Below are 14,350 nucleotides of genomic sequence, written 5' to 3'. Positions count from 1 at the left end.
TAAAATAAAAAAAGCACACAAAATCACGAAAACTAAAAACGCAGAGTTTGTGATGAAACAAAGACAAAAAAAATCCACATAACTGGTATCGCCGAGTCTGGGAAGACCTGATCTATACAGGGTGGGCCATTTATATGGATACACTTAAATTAAATGGGAATGGATGGTGATATCAACTCCCTGTTTGTGGCACATTAGTATATGGGAGGGGGAAAACTTTTCCAGATGAGTGGTGATCATTGTGGCCATTTTGAAGTCGGCTATTTTGGATTCAACTTTACTTTTTTCAATGGGAATAGGGTCATGTGACACATCAAACTTATTGAGAATTTCGTAAGAAAAACAATGGTGTGCTTGGTTTTAACAGAACTTTATTCTTTCATGAGTTATTTACAAGATTATGACCACTTATAAAATGTGTTCAAAGTGCTGCCCATTGTGTTGGATTGTCAATGTAACCCTCTTCTCTCACTCTTGACACACTGATAGCAACACCGCAGAAGAAATGCAAGCAGAGGCTTCCAGTATCCGTTGTTTCTTCCCATTGAAAAAAATAAACTTTGATCCAAAATGTCCGGCTTCAAAATGGCCGCCATGGTCACCCCCCCCCCCCCAATCTGGAAAAGTTTTCCCCCTCCCATATACTAATGTGCCACAAACAGGAAGTTAATATCACCATCCATTCCCATTTTATTTAGGTGTATCCATATAAATGGGCCACCCTGTACAACTGGCAAGTTATTTATTCCGAACGGTAAATACCATAAATAAAAAAACACTCAAAAAATTTCACTTTTTTATCATATTGACTCACAAAAAAAGTGATCAAAATGTCAAAGGTGGAAAAAATGGCATAAATAAAAACACAAAATTACAAGCATTTGTCTCATTAGGGAAAAAATAAAGTTAGGCTGAGTTCACACGATGCATATTTAATGCGTTTCCGCGGCGTTTTTGCAGTTGCGTAAACGCCGCGGAAACGCATTAAAAACGCATGGTAGAAGGGCAGCAATGTTCCCCAATTGAAATCCGCATGTGCTGTGCCCATGATGCGGATTTTTCCGCAGCGTAAACGCTGCGCTCAAAAATCCGCAGCATGTCAATTAATTTTGCGGAAACGCAGCGTTTTCGCCGCCATTGACTTGCATTAGAACGCGCCAATTCCGCAAGACTGCATTTGTACTTGCGCTATTGGCGCGTTCTAATGTGCGGATGGTACCCGGGTGTAGAGGACAGGAGAGTCTCATCCACACCCAGGTACCATTAAAAAATCTGTAAAAAAAGAATAAAATAAAAAATAAATGTATCCTTACCTTCTGTCGGCCCGCGCAGCGCTCCTGCTTGGTTCCCGGCACTTGCAGTGAGTTGTAGGACCTGCACTGACGTCAGAGTCATGTGACGGGTCACGTGACGCTGACGTCGGCAGGTCTTTCAATTCAAAGTTGCCGGCAGCCGGGAGAACGGAGTGGGCAGGACAGCGCGGGCCATCGGAGGGTAAAGTATACATGTATTTTTTATTTTTACCATTCTCTCGGGTCACACTATATAAATCCATGCCTGTTGCCGGTTGCATGGATTTATATAGTGTGATCTAGTTGTCAAGCACTTTCCAGGTGATGCTAAAATCGCCTGGAAAGCGCTTGTCAATCCACATGCGGAAACGCATGTGAATCCGCATGTATTCCGCAGGAAAAACGCATGTACAATCTGCATGCGTTTTTTCGGCCAGGGAGATGCAGAAATTTTCTGCTTCATTTCTGCATCGTGTGCACATACCCTTACAGCTCTCAGAATATGGTGAACTAAAGACAAATTCATTTTTGTAAAATATTGTTGTTTCCACAAAGTGAATTGCGTAAAATATATTTATAATAACTGAATTGCTGGTTTTTGTTCATTCTGTGTCCGAGAAACTTGAATAAAAAGCGATGAAAAATGTTATGTGCCCCAAAATGGTACCAAAAAATCTCCAACTCGTCATACAAAAAAAAAAAGCTCTCATAACAATAAAAAAGTTACACATCTCAGAATATACTGACGGAAAAACATTTTTTTTTAATAAAAAAGCATTTTTACTGTGTAACAGCAGCAAAACATGAAAAAAAAAAAAAAGATAAAAATCTCGTATCGTACCGACTTGAAGAATAAAGTCATCACATCACTTATACTGCACGCGGAACGGCGAAAAAAATAAAAGCCATTCTTGTTCTGCTATTTGTTCATTCTGCCTCCCAATAAATAAGACCAAGGCTCGTGTCACATTTATCCTGTGCTCTCTGCTGAGCGCTTACGTTGGGGTTTCCGTGTAAATTCCACGAAACCATTCAGACAAAACCCGGGACAGACCCACCCACTGATCAGCAGATGGAGTCCCTTTGGACCGGTCTGTGTTCCGGTGGTGTCCCATCATTTTAGACAGTTCTGTGCACACCTAAAAAGATGGAGACCACCGGAGCAGACGTCAAATGGACTCCAAAGTGTCTCCATCTGCCTCATTATAGTGGGTGGTTCTGTTTCGTCTGAATCACATTTTTGTTGGATTTAACCAAATTTGTGTTCCAAAATTCGAATGGCGTCTCTTCCCTTCCCTGACCTTTGTCCAGAGGTTTCTGACCACATGTGGGGCGTCAGGGCGTTCAGAACAAACTGGGTAACAAATTGTGGGCTCCATTTTCTGGTACTATTCTTTGTAAACGTGGAGAAAAATTAGAGCTAAAGTAACATTTTAGAGTAAAAATCACAATTTTTTTTTCATTCCACTTTGCATTAATTCCTGTGTAGCACCTGAACAGTGAAGAAATGTCCTGACAGCTATTTTGAAGTATTTGAGGGCAGCGGTTTTTAAAATGGTCTCACTTTTGGGGAGTTTCCAATATATCGGCCACTCAAGGTCCACTGATATCTGAAGAGGTCCCTGAAGAAACAGCTTTTCTACATTTCTGGGGAAAAAAAAAGAAACTGCTGCTAAACTTTTACCCCTCAAACATCCAAAATAAAATGAAAAATGCTGTAGATGCACAGTGAGGTGCGGGGGGTGGGAATGCTGTAGATGCGCAGTGAGGTGCGGGGGGTGGGAATGCTGTAGATGCGCAGGGAGGTGCGGGGGTGGGAATGCTGCAGATGTGCAGGGAGGTGCGGGGGGGAATGCTGCAGATGTGCAGGGAGGTGCGGGGGGTGGGAATGCTGTAGATGCGCAGTGAGGTGCGGGGGGGGATGCTGCAGATCTCCAGGGAGGTGCGAGGGGGAATGCTGTAGATGCGCAGTGAGGTGCGGGGGGGAATGCTGTAGATGCGCAGTGAGGTGCGGGGGGGAATGCTGCAGATCTCCAGGGAGGTGCGAGGGGGAATGCTGTTAATGCACAGTGAGGTGCTGGGGGTGGGAATGCTATATATGCGCAGTGAGTGGCAATGCTGTAGATGCGCAGTGAGGTGCGGGGGGGAATGCTGCAGATCAGAAGGGAGGTGCGGGGGGTGGGAATGCTGTAGATGCTCAGTGAGATGCGGGGGGAGAATGTTGAAGATGCGCAGGGAGGTGAGGGGGGTGGGAATGCTGTAGATGCGCAGTGAGATGCGGGGGGGAATGCTGCAGATGCGCAGGGAGGTGCGGGGGGTGGGAATGCTGTAGATGCGCAGTGAGGTGCGGGGGGTGGGAATGCTGTAGATGCGCAGTGAGGTGCGGGGGTGGGAATGCTGCAGATGCGCAGGGAGGTGCGAATGCTGTAGATGCGCAGTGAGATGCGGGGGGGAATGCTGCAGATGCGCAGGGAGGTGCGGGGGGTGGGAATGCTGTAGATGCGCAGTGAGGAGCGGGGGGTGGGAATGCTGTAGATGCGCAGTGAGATGCGGGGAGGAATGTTGCAGATGCGCAGGGAGGTGCGGGGGGTGGGAATGCTGTAGATGCGCAGTGAGGTGCGGGGGGAGGGAATGCTGTAGATGCGCAGTGAGATGCGGGGGGGAATGCAGCAGATGCGCAGGGAGGTGGGAATGCTGTAGATGCGCACGGAGGTGCAGGGGGTGGGAATGCTGTAGATGTGCAGTGAGATGCGGGGGGGAATGCTGCAGATGCGCAGGGAGGTGCGGGGGGGTGGGAATGCTGTAGACGCGCAGTGAGGTGCGGGGGGTGGGAATGCTGTAGATGCGCAGTGAGATGCGGGGGGGAATGCTGCAGATGTGAAGGGAGGTGCGGGGGGTGGGAATGCTGTAGATGCTCAGTGAGATGCGGGGGGGAATGCTGCAGATGCGCAGGGAGGTGCGGGGGGTGGGAATGCTGTAGATGCGCAGGGAGGTGGGAATGCTGTAGATGCACAGTGAGATGCGGGGGGGGAATGCTGCAGATGCGCAGGGTGGTGCGGGGGGTGGGAATTCTGTAGATGCGCAGTGAGGTGCGGGGGGGAATGCTGCAGATGTGCAGGGGGTGGGAATGCTGTAGATGCGCAGTGAGGTGCGGGGGGTGGGAATGCTGTAGATGCGCAGTGAGATGCGGGAGGAATGCTGCAGATGCGCAGGGAGGTGCGGGGGTGGGAATGCTGTAGATGCGCAGTGAGGTGCGGGGGTGGGAATGCTGTAGATGCGCAGGGAGGTGCGGGGGTGGGAATGCTGTAGATGCGCAGGGAGGTGCGGGGGGAATGCTGCAGATGCGCAGGGAGGTGCGGGGGGAATGCTGCAGATGCGCAGGGAGGTGCGGGGGGAATGCTGCAGATGCGCAGGGAGGTGCGGGGGGAATGCTGCAGATGCGCAGGGAGGTGCGGGGGGAATGCTGCAGATGCGCAGGGAGGTGCGGGGGAATGCTGCAGATGCGCAGGGAGGTGCGGGGGAATGCTGCAGATGCGCAGGGAGGTGCAGGGGGGAATGCTGTAGATGCGCAGGGAGGTGCGGGGGGTGGGAATGCTGTAGATGCGCAGTGAGGTGCGGGGGGTGGGAATGCTGTAGATGCGCAGTGAGGTGCGGGGGGTGGGAATGCTGTAGATGCGCAGTGAGGTGCGGGGGGTGGGAATGCTGTAGATGCGCAGTGAGGTGCGGGGGGTGGGAATGCTGTAGATGCGCAGTGAGATGAGGGGGGTGGGAATGCTGTAGATGCGCAGTGAGATGAGGGGGGTGGGAATGCTGTAGATGCGCAGTGAGGTGCGGGGGGTGGGAATGCTGTAGATGCGCAGTGAGATGCGGGGGGGAATGCTGCAGATGAGCAGGGAGGTGCGGGGGGTGGGAATGCTGTAGATGCGCAGTGAGGTGCGGGGGTTGGGAATGCTGTAGATGCTCAGTGAGATGCGGGGGGGGAATGCTGCAGATGCGCAGGGAGGTGCGGGGGGGGAATGCTGTAGATGCGCAAGGAGGTGCGGGGGGAATGCTGCAGATGCGCAGGGAGGTGCGGGGGGAATGCTGCAGATGCGCAGGGAGGTGCGGGGGGAATGCTGCAGATGCGCAGGGAGGTGCGGGGGGAATGCTGCAGATGCGCAGGGAGGTGCGGGGGAATGCTGCAGATGCGCAGGGAGGTGCAGGGGGGAATGCTGTAGATGCGCAGGGAGGTGCGGGGGTGGGAATGCTGCAGATGCGCAGGGAGGTGCGGGGGGTGGGAATGCTGTAGATGCGCAGCGAGGTGCGGGGGGTGGGAATGCTGTAGATGCGCAGTGAGATGCGGGGGGTGGGAATGCTGTAGATGCGCAGTGAGATGCGGGGGGTGGGAATGCTGTAGATGCGCAGTGAGGTGCGGGGATGGGAAAGCTGTAGATGCGCAGTGAGGTGCGGGGGGTGGGAATGCTGTAGATGCGCAGTGAGATGCGGGGGGGAATGCTGTACAAGCTCAGTGAGGTGCGGGGGGTGGGAATACTGTAGATGCGCAGTGAGATGCGGGGGGGAATGCTGTAGATGCGCACTGAGGTGCGGGGGGTGGGAATGCTGTAGATGCGCAGTGAGATGCGGGGGGAATGCTGCAGAAGCGCAGGGAGGTGCGGGGGGTGGGAATGCTGTAGATGCGCAGTGAGGTGCGGGGGGTGGGAATGCTGTAGATGCGCAGTGAGGTGCGGGGGGTGGGAATGCTGTAGATGCGCAGTGAGGTGCGGGGGGTGGGAATGCTGTAGATGCGCAGTGAGATGAGGGGGGTGGGAATGCTGTAGATGCGCAGTGAGATGAGGGGGGTGGGAATGCTGTAGATGCGCAGTGAGGTGCGGGGGGTGGGAATGCTGTAGATGCACAGTGAGATGCGGGGGGGGAATGCTGCAGATGAGCAGGGAGGTGCGGGGGGTGGGAATGCTGTAGATGCGCAGTGAGGTGCGGGGGTTGGGAATGCTGTAGATGCTCAGTGAGATGCGGGGGGGGGAATGCTGCAGATGCGCAGGGAGGTGCGGGGGGGGGGAATGCTGCTGATGCGCAAGGAGGTGCGGGGGGAATGCTGCAGATGCGCAGGGAGGTGCGGGGGGAATGCTGCAGATGCGCAGGGAGGTGCGGGGGGAATGCTGCAGATGCGCAGGGAGGTGCGGGGGGAATGCTGCAGATGCGCAGGGAGGTGCGGGGGGAATGCTGCAGATGCGCAGGGAGGTGCGGGGGAATGCTGCAGTTGCGCAGGGAGGTGCGGGGGAATGCTGCAGATGCGCAGGGAGGTGCAGGGGGGAATGCTGTAGATGCGCAGTGAGGTGCGGGGGTGGGAATGCTGCAGATGCGCAGTGAGGTGCGGGGGGTGGGAATGCTGTAGATGCGCAGCGAGGTGCGGGGGGTGGGAATGCTGTAGATGCGCAGTGAGATGCGGGGGGTGGGAATGCTGTAGATGCGCAGTGAGATGCGGGGGGTGGGAATGCTGTAGATGCGCAGTGAGGTGCGGGGGATGGGAAAGCTGTAGATGCGCAGTGAGGTGCGGGGGGTGGGAATGCTGTAGATGCGCAGTGAGATGCGGGGGGGAATGCTGTACATGCTCAGTGAGGTGCGGGGGGTGGGAATACTGTAGATGCGCAGTGAGATGCGGGGGGGAATGCTGTAGATGCGCACTGAGGTGCGGGGGGTGGGAATGCTGTAGATGCGCAGTGAGATGCAGGGGGAATGCTGCAGAAGCGCAGGGAGGTGCGGGGGGTGGGAATGCTGTAGATGCGCAGGGAGGTGCGGGGGGTGGGAATGCTGTAGATGCGCAGGGAGGTGCGGGGGGTGGGAATGCTGTAGATGCGCAGTGAGATAAGGGGAGGAATGTTGCAGATGCGCAGGGAGGTGCGAATGCTGTAGATGCGCAGTGAGGTGCGGGGGGTGGGAATGCTGTAGATGCGCAGGGAGGTGCGGGGGGTGGGAATGCTGTAGATGCGCAGTGAGATAAGGGGAGGAATGTTGCAGATGCGCAGGGAGGTGCGAATGCTGTAGATGCGCAGTGAGGTGCGGGGGGTGGGAATGCTGTAGATGCGCAGTGAGATGCGGGGGGAATGCTGCAGATGCGCAGGGAGGTGCGGGGGTTGGAATTCTGTAGATGCGCAGGGAGGTGGGGGGGGAATGCTGTAGATGCGCAGTGAGATGCGGGGGGTGGGAATGCTGTAGATGCGCAGTGAGGTGCGGGGGGTGGAAATGCTGTAGATGCGCAGTGAGGTGCGGGGGGGACTGCTGCAGATGTCCAGGGAGGTGCGGGGGGGAATGCTGTAGATGCGCAGTGAGGTGCGGGGGGTGGGAATGCTGTAGATGCGCAGTGAGATGCAGGGGGTGGGAATGCTGTAGATGCGCAGTGAGGTGCGGGGGGTGGGAATGCTGTAGATGCACAGTGAGGTGCGGGGGGTGGGAATGCTGTAGATGCACAGTGAGGTGCGGGGGGTGGGAATGCTGTAGATGCGCAGTGAGGTGCGGGGGGAATGCTGTAGATGCGCAATGAGATGTGGGGGGAATGCTGCAGATGCGCAGGGAGGTGCGGGGAATGGGAATGCTTTAGATGCGCAGTGAGATGCGGGGGGGAATGCTGCAGATGCTCAGGGAGGTGCGGGGGGTGGGAATGCTGTAGATGCGCAGTGAGGTGCGGGGGGTGGGAATGCTGTAGATGCGCAGTGAGATGCGGGGAGGAATGTTGCAGATGCGCAGGGAGGTGCGAGGGGCAGGAATGCTGTAGATGCGCAGTGAGGTGCGGGGGGTGGGAATGCTGTAGATGCGCAGTGAGAGGCGGGGAGGAATGTTGCAGATGCGCAGGGAGGTGCGGGGGGCAGGAATGCTGTAGATGCGCAGGGAGGTGCGGGGGGTGGGAATGCTGTAGATGCGCAGTGAGGTGCGGGGGGTGGGAATTCTGTAGATGCGCAGTGAGATGCGGGGGGAATGCTGCAGATGCGCAGGGAGGTGCGGGGGTTGGAATGCTGTAGATGCGCAGTGAGATGCGGGGAGGAATGTTGCAGATGCGCAGGGAGGTGCGGGGGGTGGGAATGCTGTAGATGCGCAGTGAGGTGCGGGGGGTGGGAATGCTGTAGATGCACAGTGAGGTGCGTGGGGGGTGGGAATGCTGTAGATGCTGAGTGAGGTGCGGGGGTGGGAATGCTGTAGATGCGCAGTGAGATGCGGGGGGAATGCTGCAGATGAGAAGGGAGGTGCGGGGGGTGGGAATGCTGTAGATGCTCAGTGAGATGCGGGGGGAATGTTGCAGATGCACAGGGAGGTGCGGGGGGGTGGGAATGCTGTATATGCGCAGGGAGGTGAGGGGGGTGGGAATGCTGTAGATGCGCAGTGAGATGCGGGGGTGAATGCTGCAGATGCGCAGGGAGGTGCGGGGGGTGGGAATGCTGTAGATGCGCAGTGAGGTGCGGGGGGTGGGAATGCTGTAGATGCGCAGTGAGATGCGGGGAGGAATGTTGCAGATGCGCAGTGAGGTGCGGGGGGGGTGGGAATGCTGTAGATGCTGAGTGAGGTGCGGGGGTGGGAATGCTGTAGATGCGCAGTGAGATGCGGGGGGGAATGCTGCAGATGAGAAGGGAGGTGCGGGGGGTGGGAATGCTGTAGATGCTCAGTGAGATGCGGGGGGAGAATGTTGCAGATGCACAGGGAGGTGCGGGGGGGTGGGAATGCTGTATATGCGCAGGGAGGTGAGGGGGGTGGGAATGCTGTAGATGCGCAGTGAGATGCGGGGGGGAATGCTGCAGATGCGCAGGGAGGTGCGGGGGGTGGGAATGCTGTAGATGCGCAGTGAGGTGCGGGGGGTGGGAATGCTGTAGATGCGCAGTGAGGTGCGGGGGGTGGGAATGCTGTAGATGCGCAGTGAGGTGCGGGGGTGCGAATGCTGTAGATGCGCAGTGAGATGCGGGGGGGAATGCTGCAGATGCGCAGGGAGGTGCGGGGGGTGGGAATGCTGTAGATGCGCAGTGAGGAGCGGGGGGTGGGAATGCTGTAGATGCGCAGTGAGATGCGGGGAGGAATGTTGCAGATGCGCAGGGAGGTGCGGGGGGTGGGAATGCTGTAGATGCGCAGTGAGGTGCGGGGGGTGGGAATGCTGTAGATGCGCAGTGAGATGCGGGGGGGAATGCAGCAGATGCGCAGGGAGGTGGGAATGCTGTAGATGCGCACGGAGGTGCGGGGGGTGGGAATGCTGTAGATGCGCACTGAGGTGCGGGGGGTGGGAATTCTGTAGATGCGCAGTGAGATGCGGGGGGGGGAATGCTGTAGATGAGCAGGGAGGTGCGGGGGGTGGGAATGCTGTAGATGTGCAGTGAGATGCGGGGGGGAATGCTGCAGATGCGCAGGGAGGTGCGGGGGGTGGGAATGCTGTAGATGCGCATGGAGGTGCGGGGGGTGGGAATGCTGTAGATGTGCAGTGAGATGCGGGGGGGAATGCTGCAGATGCGCAGGGAGGTGCGGGGGGGTGGGAATGCTGTAGACGCGCAGTGAGGTGCGGGGGGTGGGAATGCTGTAGATGCGCAGTGAGATGCGGGGGGGAATGCTGCAGATGCGAAGGGAGGTGCGGGGGGTGGGAATGCTGTAGATGCTCAGTGAGATGCGGGGGGGGAATGCTGCAGATGCGCAGGGAGGTGCGGGGGGTGGGAATGCTGTAGATGCGCAGGGAGGTGGGAATGCTGTAGATGCACAGTGAGATGCGGGGGGGGAATGCTGCAGATGCGCAGGGTGGTGCGGGGGGTGGGAATTCTGTAGATATGCAGTGAGGTGCGGGGGGGAATGCTGCAGATGTGCAGGGGGTGGGAATGCTGTAGATGCGTAGTGAGGTGCGGGGGGTGGGAATGCTGTAGATGCGCAGTGAGATGCGGGAGGAATGCTGCAGATGCGCAGGGAGGTGCGGGGGTGGGAATGCTGTAGATGCGCAGTGAGGTGCGGGGGTGGGAATGCTGTAGATGCGCAGGGAGGTGCGGGGGGAATGCTGCAGATGCGCAGGGAGGTGCGGGGGGAATGCTGCAGATGCGCAGGGAGGTGCGGGGGGAATGCTGCAGATGCGCAGGGAGGTGCGGGGGGAATGCTGCAGATGCGCAGGGAGGTGCGGGGGGAATGCTGCAGATGCGCAGGGAGGTGCGGGGGGAATGCTGCAGATGCGCAGGGAGGTGCGGGGGGTGGGAATGCTGTAGATGCGCAGTGAGGTGCGGGGGGTGGGAATGCTGTAGATGCGCAGTGAGGTGCGGGGGGTGGGAATGCTGTAGATGCGCAGTGAGGTGCGGGGGGTGGGAATGCTGTAGATGCGCAGTGAGATGAGGGGGGTGGGAATGCTGTAGATGCGCAGCGAGGTGCGGGGGGTGGGAATGCTGTAGATGCGCAGTGAGATGAGGGGGGTGGGAATGCTGTAGATGCGCAGTGAGATGAGGGGGGTGGGAATGCTGTAGATGCGCAGTGAGGTGCGGGGGGTGGGAATGCTGTAGATGCGCAGTGAGGTGCGGGGGGTGGGAATGCTGTAGATGCGCAGGGAGGTGCGGGGGGTGGGAATGCTGTAGATGCGCAGTGAGATGCGGGGGGGGTGCGGCAGATGTGCAGGGAGGTGCGGGGGGATGCGGCAGATGTGCAGGGAGGTGCGGGGGGATGCGGCAGATGTGCGGGGGATGCGGCAGATGTGCAGGGAGGTGCGGGGGATGCGGCAGATGTGCGGGGAGGTGCGGGGGGATGCGGCAGATGTGCGGGGAGATGCGGCAGATGTGCAGGGGGGAATGCTGCAGATGTGCAGGGAGGTGCGGGGGGATGCGGCAGATGCGCAGGGAGGTGCGGGGGGATGCGGCAGATGCGCAGGGAGGTGCGGGGGGATGCGGCAGATGCGCAGGGAGGTGCGGGGGGATGCGGCAGATGCGCAGGGAGGTGCGGGGGGATGCGGCAGATGCGCAGGGAGGTGCGGGGGGATGCGGCAGATGCGCAGGGAGGTGCGGGGGGATGCGGCAGATGCGCAGGGAGGTGCGGGGGGATGCGGCAGATGCGCAGGGAGGTGCGGGGGGATGCGGCAGATGCGCAGGGAGGTGCGGGGGGATGCGGCAGATGCGCAGGGAGGTGCGGCAGATGTGCAGGGAGGTGCGGGGGGATGCGGCAGATGTGCAGGGAGGTGCGGGGGGATGCGGCAGATGTGCAGGGAGGTGCGGGGGGATGCGGCAGATGCGCAGGGAGGTGCGGGGGATGCGGCAGATGCGCAGGGAGGTGCGGGGGGATGCGGCAGATGCGCAGGGAGGTGCGGGGGGATGCGGCAGATGCGCAGGGAGGTGCGGGGGGATGCGGCAGATGCGCAGGGAGGTGCGGGGGGATGCGGCAGATGCGCAGGGAGGTGCGGGGGGATGCGGCAGATGTGCAGGGAGGTGCGGGGGGATGCGGCAGATGCGCAGGGAGGTGCGGGGGGATGCGGCAGATGCGCAGGGAGGTGCGGGGGGATGCAGCAGATGTGCAGGGAGGTGCGGGGGGATGCGGCAGATGCGCAGGGAGATGCAGCAGATGTGCAGGGAGGTGCGGGGGGATGCGGCAGATGTGCAGGGAGGTGCGGGGGGATGCGGCAGATGTGCAGGGAGGTGCGGGGGGATGCAGCAGATGCGCAGGGAGGTGCGGGGGGTGGGAATGCTGTAGATGCGCAGTGAGGTGCGGGGGGTGGGAATGCTGTAGATGCGCAGTGAGATGCGGGGGGATGCGGCAGATGTGCAGGGAGGTGCGGCAGATGTGCAGGGAGGTGCGGGGGGATGCGGCAGATGTGCGGGGGATGCGGCAGATGTGCGGGGAGGTGCGGGGGGATGCGACAGATGTGCGGGGAGGTGCGGGGGGATGCGACAGATGTGCGGGGAGGTGCGGGGGGATGCAGCAGATGTGCAGGGGGGAATGCTGCAGATGTGCAGGGAGGTGCGGGGGGATGCGGCAGATGCGCAGGGAGGTGCGGGGGGATGCGGCAGATGCGCAGGGAGGTGCGGGGGGATGCGGCAGATGCGCAGGGAGGTGCGGGGGGATGCGGCAGATGCGCAGGGAGGTGCGGGGGGATGCGGCAGATGCGCAGGGAGGTGCGGGGGGATGCGGCAGATGCGCAGGGAGGTGCGGGGGGATGCGGCAGATGCGCAGGGAGGTGCGGGGGGATGCGGCAGATGCGCAGGGAGGTGCGGGGGGATGCGGCAGATGCGCAGGGAGGTGCGGGGGGATGCGGCAGATGCGCAGGGAGGTGCGGGGGGATGCGGCAGATGCGCAGGGAGGTGCGGGGGGATGCGGCAGATGCGCAGGGAGGTGCGGGGGGATGCGGCAGATGCGCAGGGAGGTGCGGGGGGATGCGGCAGATGCGCAGGGAGGTGCGGGGGTATGCGGCAGATGTGCAGGGAGGTGCGGCAGATGTGCAGGGAGGTGCGGGGGGATGCGGCAGATGTGCAGGGAGGTGCGGGGGGATGCGGCAGATGTGCAGGGAGGTGCGGGGGGATGCGGCAGATGCGCAGGGAGGTGCGGGGGGATGCGGCAGATGCGCAGGGAGGTGCGGGGGGATGCGGCAGATGCGCAGGGAGGTGCGGGGGGATGCGGCAGATGCGCAGGGAGGTGCGGGGGGATGCGGCAGATGCGCAGGGAGGTGCGGGGGGATGCAGCAGATGCGCAGGGAGGTGCGGGGGGATGCAGCAGATGCGCAGGGAGGTGCGGGGGGATGCAGCAGATGTGCAGGGAGGTGCGGGGGGATGCAGCAGATGTGCAGGGAGGTGCGAGGGGATGCAGCAGATGTGCAGGGAGGTGCGGCAGATGTGCAGGGAGGTGCGGGGGGATGCGGCAGATGTGCAGGGAGGTGCGGGGGGGATGCAGCAGATGTGCAGGGAGGTGCGGGGGGATGCGGCAGATGTGCAGGGAGGTGCGGGGGGATGCGGCAGATGTGCAGGGAGGTGCGGGGGGATGCGGCAGATGTGCAGGGAGGTGCGGGGGGATGCGGCAGATGTGCAGGGAGGTGCGGGGGGATGCGGCAGATGTGCAGGGAGGTGCGGGGGGATGCGCCAGATGCGCAGGGAGGTGCGGGGGGATGCGGCAGATGCGCAGGGAGGTGCGGGGGGATGCGGCAGATGCGCAGGGAGGTGCGGGGGGATGCGGCAGATGCGCAGGGAGGTGCGGGGGGATGCGGCAGATGTGCGGGGGATGCGGCAGATGTGCAGGGAGGTGCGGGGGGGGATGCTGCAGATGCACAGGGAGGTGCGGGGGGAATGCTGCAGATGCACAGGGAGGTGCGGGGGGTGGGAATGCTGTAGATGCGCAGGGAGGTGCGGGGGGTGGGAATGCTGTAGATGCGCAGGGAGGTGCGGGGGGGATGCGGCAGATGTGCAGGGAGGTGCGGGGGGATGCGGCAGATGTGCAGGGAGGTGCGGGGGGATGCGGCAGATGTGCGGGGGATGCGGCAGATGTGCAGGGAGGTGCGGGGGATGCGGCAGATGTGCGGGGAGGTGCGGGGGGATGCGGCAGATGTGCGGGGAGGTGCGGGGGGATGCAGCAGATGTGCAGGGGGGAATGCTGCAGATGTGCAGGGAGGTGCGGGGGGATGCGGCAGATGCGCAGGGAGGTGCGGGGGGATGCGGCAGATGCGCAGGGAGGTGCGGGGGGATGCGGCAGATGCGCAGGGAGGTGCGGGGGGATGCGGCAGATGCGCAGGGAGGTGCGGGGGGATGCGGCAGATGCGCAGGGAGGTGCGGGGGGATGCGGCAGATGCGCAGGGAGGTGCGGGGGGATGCGGCAGATGCGCAGGGAGGTGCGGGGGGATGCGGCAGATGCGCAGGGAGGTGCGGGGGGATGCGGCAGATGCGCAGGGAGGTGCGGGGGGATGCGGCAGATGCGCAGGGAGGTGCGGGGGGATGCGGCAGATGCGCAGGGAGGTGCGGGGGGATGCAGCAGATGCGCAGGGAGGTGCGGGGGTATGCGGCAGATGTGCAGGGAGGTGCGGCAGATGTGCAGGGAGGTGCGGGGGGATGCGGCAGATGTGCAGGGAGGTGCGGGGGGATGCGGCAGATGTG

At 60.6% G+C, this 14,350-nt stretch overlaps 1 protein-coding gene across 12 annotated transcripts in view; it reads right to left on the bottom strand.

The window, feature by feature from the left end:
• The window catches only part of CENPI (centromere protein I), a 154,276-nt gene that overhangs the window by 138,001 nt on the left and 1,925 nt on the right, over nucleotides 1-14,350 (bottom strand). For 3 of the 12 annotated variants that reach the window (XM_073639683.1, XM_073639684.1, XM_073639682.1), the window contains exon 2: nucleotides 2,857-2,939. The exons of 8 other annotated variants lie outside the window; for them this stretch is intronic. The gene's annotated coding sequence lies outside the window, so the exon portion shown is untranslated. Of the gene's footprint in view, nucleotides 1-2,784; nucleotides 2,940-14,350 lie in introns of all 12 variants that reach the window. One more of the 12 variants, XM_073639686.1, reaches the window with a different exon arrangement.

Source organism: Phyllobates terribilis, unplaced genomic scaffold, assembly GCF_046119375.1.
Source record: "Phyllobates terribilis strain yellow unplaced genomic scaffold, ASM4611937v1 Scaffold_7__3_contigs__length_470593459, whole genome shotgun sequence".
NCBI classification, from domain to species: domain Eukaryota; kingdom Metazoa; phylum Chordata; class Amphibia; order Anura; family Dendrobatidae; genus Phyllobates; species Phyllobates terribilis.
This window is presented reverse-complemented; position numbering and strand designations above follow the sequence as displayed.